Source organism: Nicotiana sylvestris, chromosome 10 (assembly GCF_000393655.2).
Source record: "Nicotiana sylvestris chromosome 10, ASM39365v2, whole genome shotgun sequence".
In the NCBI taxonomy this organism is placed as follows: domain Eukaryota; kingdom Viridiplantae; phylum Streptophyta; class Magnoliopsida; order Solanales; family Solanaceae; genus Nicotiana; species Nicotiana sylvestris.
In genome coordinates, this window is record NC_091066.1 from 19619788 (window position 1) to 19625317 (window position 5530).

The window sequence follows — 5530 nt, forward strand, 5'->3', positions numbered from 1 at the left end:
TTTTAGGTTTGTGATAGAGCACCTCTACCACTAACAATAGATCGGAGATTCTGGGTCGCGTGAAGGATATAAATAGAAACATTATTGATTTTTGAAAAGAATGGAAGTAATTATGAATGCGCTTATGCTATGTCTTGTCGAGTTGTAGTCAATAAAACGTGTACGTAAGAAGCAAAATTTTATTTTGTGTTACACATAACCAACAAGGTCATTTACGCAAATAGGATCATTAATTTACGTCGCTATTTAGCCTTTGATAATATATATATTAATTGGAAACTTAGTACTAATATCCTATAACAAATTAAATTACAATATGATAATGTATATGTTATTTATATAGGGTACTTTTAAGGGGTCTGGATTTGCTCCACTATCCTATCCTCCGGTAATTATCAATAGGCCTTTAGATTAAAGCCATCTGTCCACCACAAAATTCCAAAGCTGAGATTCTAATATTCCTCTTTCTCCATTTCATCGGACCCAACAACTTCCAACCGGCCATGACCTCATGAGTCATTGACCTCTCCCAACTCCATAAGATTGAAGATGATAAATTTCGATTAAGTCCAAAACAACACAAACAATGACTAGATTGACCAAGGCACTCCCCCATTATCACTCAAAAATAAAAGAAAGAGCTATGGGTCATCACTCATGGAAAGAGTATAAAAATAAAAGGAAAGAGCGTTGTAAATCATCCATGGTGTTTGGTAAAAGAAAGAGCTATGGGTCATCACTCATGGACCTCTATGTATACCCAAATCAGTGAGTACATCATTTATCAAAATTAATGTGTAAATGGATGTCACACCTTATTTTGCCGAAGATAGAGAGTTTTTTCAATTAAAGTGACATTATTCGAAATTGGATTATTTATTTAATCTTGGAATAATTGTTATGGTGTCTCAAGTCACCAATTTATTTTAAAATCTCAAATCAAGGAAATTGACTCTATTTATGGTCCGCGAACATAGAAGACTGAGTAAGAAAATCTAAATTAACCCGGAAGAAAGTATGAGGCACTTCCAAGTTCTGTGATTTTAGCTTGATCTCTTAACAAATTACAATCAGCTTAAATGTCTAATTATTACACGTTTTAAACCTATATGCATTTTTGCACCTCCACCGCTTTTATTATATTTTAGGCACTTATGAAATTTATTTAAACAAGTCACGATGTCGTGCACCTGTTGTTTTGTACACATTGCAGGTCACGCCACATGAAACGCACCCGTAATTTAGAACATGTTTATTATTATCGTTTGAAGTTGTAAGGTCAAGTCACATGAACGTGCACTCGAATTTGGGATTAAATGTATGATGACTATGTCACGAGAACCATACTCATAGTCACAATAATTTCTTATTAATCACACCTAAAGCAAACTAGGGTATTTATGAGTTAATTCATTTTTCTAAGTTCGGGGCTATTTGTGAAAGGTTATGGGTTATGGTTAAACATGGCAGCCATGAGTTATAACTTTAAATTACTAAGATTAGTAAAATAACCGGGCAAAAGGGCGAACTGTTTTCATAGTTGAATGCTAACTGTATTTATATTAACTTAAGTTGAACTTGTAAGCCAGTGGCTTATTTAGGAAAAGAGCGTACTTATTTAATGCTGAAAATTACGCCTAATTTGTAAATGTGTTAAAACAAAAGGACGCTTCCCAATCTTTTCTTGGCTCTCCCTAATGGAGCCCAGTACCCCAACCCGTAACTCAAGCCAAAAAATGGGCCAGGCCTAAAATCAGGCCCAACAATTACTGAATGACCAATTTACAATGCATAATCATTTCATATACTGCAGGAATAATAAAATTAATTACAACCCCTAACACATGAATGTTTCAAATTATATCACAGTTCTAAAATTATGATCCAAATTTGTTTACACTGCTGAACACTTCTATGTACTGAAACTCTATATTTCTAAAATTAAATTGTGTAACAACACTTAGGAACTAAGCAATTGTCTTATGACTCCTCATGCTTTTGATTTCAGCTTGAATTCCACACTTAAACTCCATCCTTATGGGTTAAAGGTGTCAATAGTGAACAGGATTTATTCCTCATCCTCATGAGTTTACTAACTATAGTAGTCAACCAGTATCATGGACTGTTCAAACATGAGAATATTTCAATTATTAACCTGTCAACGGAGACAAATTACTAACAGTAACAACTAGCTATTGACAAATAAGCTCAGCTTCAAATATTCAGCTCAAAATAAAACCAAACACTAATAAAGAAGAAAGTGATCAGATCAAGTGAATCAATGCAAAGAACACACGAAATCAAGCACAGTTATGGAATCAAACATTCAGTTCTATCATTTCTATATTCAAAGGGGAATTACAACTGGAATTTCGACATACCTAGCAGCAAAACAAAACACCTGAATAGTGACCAAATATAGGTCTGGTTGAAGAAAATTCAGCTACAATTGGCAACAACAAACAGCAATAGATGGCCAAATAAAGGCTGAGGAGAGTAGCGAAGGAATTCAGCTATAACGCGACATCCGAGCAACTTCAATTAACAAATGAAACCCCAGCTTGATCAACCCAGAAAATAAGAGATGAAACTCTCTGAATCAACTAAAGAGAGCCAACTTTTGAATTGTTTAGAACAACCTAAAACTCTGCAATCCCTTTTTTTTGTTTGTTTTTTTAGATCTAGCTTTGAATTTCAGAGTGTTTTCTGCCTATGAGAAAGAGCAAAGATGGCAAGAAAAAGTGAGAGACGTGTGAATTCTCTGGAAAATATGCAGAATCAAAAAGTGTCCTCAAATATGTAGGGTGGAGTTTTTTTTATATCAAAATGAGAGAATCAATTGAAACATGTGTCATCCCTAAAAAATAGGGAAAAGGCATCTTTCTACAACAGATTTGAACAGCTGCCCTTTTCAGATATTCTTTCCTTAATTTTCAACCCTTTTTACTTCTGTATTTACCCCTTTTAGCCCCCAATTTGACCTAATTTCCTTTGTCTTATTGTATTTTAGTCCCTACATACTCTCTTCTAGAAGATTCAAGCTATTAATCAGAAAAGATTACTTAATTTTTCTATTAACTCCCTCAAATCCATGTTAACACCCTTCTTTTAACCTTTTCTTTTAACTCACTCATTTTACTATCCTCTACCAAAAATTACTGTCCTCTTTCTCTTATCAGAACCAAACGTTTAATACATAGCAACGAACTAAACTGAATTATCAGTAAGCTAACAAACTTAAGCTAAACATGACTCAACAACTGATTAAACAAGTTGATTAAGTAGATATGCAATTCAAAACAACAAATAATTATCAATTGACCAAGTTCAGGTTCAATTCAACAAATAATCACTCAGAAAGTTAAAACAATTTACTAACAATTAACTATTAACCTAAGCATGTCAAAAAATTAAGACTTAACTATCGATTAACAATTAAATAGCGGATCATCAATTCTGTGATTTATCTAGGTGCGATCTAAGAATAAAAAGAAAAAGAAAAAGAAATATACCTATTGGGCTATCACTTTCAGCAAGAGGTATAGAGAGAAACTGGACGGGCCCTAATTGAAATAACAAAAGCGACTTCGACAAGAACCGTCCGATTGATTAGATTTTGAACGAGCCTTGGTGACTTCGAAATGAGCTGAAATTAACATAAATTGATTTCTCTGGTCAAGAGCAATCGATTCATGTGAGTTTGAGCCAAAACGAATCAGCAATTGTTGACGAAATCAGAAAGAGGACGAACTTACAGTTCTCTGGAATCTCAGATCTAAAAATCGTTGAGTTTGATGAGTTTTTCGGGGAAAATAATGATGGATTAGGGATGAAGATGGATTAGGGATGAAGAGGGATTAGGGATTGTTTGGCGTTAATTTGGGGAGCTTTGGTGGTGATTCGCGGCCGTGGGCGATTTCCGGCAGCGGTCTAAGGCTAAGGGTGATAGAGTGAAAGAGATGAGGAAGTCTCTAGGGTTTTGGGTCTTGTTTCGGACAGTTAAAATAGAGAAGTTTTATTGTGTGTTTCCCGTTTGTATCACAAATTTATGGATCTTAATCTTATATTTTTGGGTCCATAAAAAATGTGAGTATACAAAATTATAAAACAAAAAAAATATCTCTATCATACAATTAGTATTAGTTATACGAGACACAAAATAAAATTTTCGGTTAAAATAGAAAAAGATATCAGTTCTCCGCTGTTAGAACTGATCTAATGGGCGGTGTAGATCAAAGATTGACCAAGGTTGGCCTGAAACGACGTAGTTTTATGTGAAAAATACGACATTTGGGCGTCTTAGTGATGGGTATTGAAATGGGCGGGTATTTGTATGAGGCTGGATAGGTTTGGGAAGGCCATTGGGCCGCTGGTGGTCCTAGCCCAACTTGTTTGGAGGGTTGGCAGGCTTTTCCTTTCACCCTCTTGAATTTTAATTTCCAACCTTAAAATATTTTTATCTAACTAAAACTAATTTGTAAAATTAAACTAGTTATCTATTTCACCTAATAGTTTACTAATTAAGTAATTAATTAACTAATTATACCTAAGACAAAGCAACTAATGTATTTTTTTTATGTATTTTAATAATGATATTAACGATGTAATTAAATCCTAAAAAAATGCGACTAAGGTGTTAGAATGCAACAGAGTAAAAGATAAAAGTATTTTTGATATTTTTTTATTTATGATATTCCTACTAGATTAAAAAATGCAACTAAATGCAATAAAATGCAGACAACAAATAGAGAGAAATTCTTTAAAATCCTACAAAAAATCTAAATTAATTAGAAAACTATTTTTGGCACTTATTTTTAGGTGCAATTTTATGTAGGACAAAAATTATGTGCTCACCATGGATAGTGTAAGCTTTAGAAAAGATAGAAATTTTGGAAAATTATTGAAATAACAAATTAGAGAAGAATAAGCATTTCTTTCTTCTATAAGAAACTATGCTTCTTGGGGTTAACTGAAGATGGATTTGAAGTTGTTGGTTCGATGAAATAGAGGAATATTAGAATCTCAGCCTTTGAATTTTGTGGTGAACAGGTGGATTTAATCTAAAGGCCTATTGACAATTACAGGATGATGGGATACGGGAGCAATCCAGACCCATAAAGAAGCATGTGAAACAGTTAGAGGTCATTAGTAAAACAAAATTTTAGTATATGAATTAAAAAATTTGTTTGTGTTATGAATGCTACACCCCATATTTTTTTATGTGAAAGTACGCTATAAATAAATTGATGAAAGTTCGGAAATTAGATGTTACATTCTGTATTTTCATACATTAAAGTTTCGTCATAAGTTAATCGACGTAAGTGGGGGAATGAGATTTATTTTGGAATTAAAGTATTATGTTATTTCAAACAAGTGATAAGTAAATTCGGTGAAGGTGAGAGGGTAAGCGAATCGAAGGAAATGATTTTTCATCGAAGTTTGATATTTTGAGAAAAAATACGATTCAAGCTATAATATCCCTTATTTATGGACTAGTACCATACAAGGCACCACATGACTATGATAGTAA

The 5530-nt window shown here is 33.3% G+C and overlaps 1 long non-coding RNA gene across 2 annotated transcripts; it reads right to left on the reverse strand.

The window, feature by feature from the left end:
• Window positions 1-1781: 1781 nt before the first annotated feature.
• Window positions 1782-4105, reverse strand: LOC104240055 (uncharacterized). Of its 2 annotated transcripts, none has more exons than XR_714292.2 (2): window positions 3513-4105; window positions 1782-2122 (listed from the first exon to the last, which is right to left on the reverse strand). It is a non-coding gene; the product is annotated as an uncharacterized lncRNA (long non-coding RNA). The 2 variants fall into 2 exon arrangements; XR_714293.2 differs by having other exon boundaries at window positions 1782-2155.
• Window positions 4106-5530: the final 1425 nt, after the last annotated feature.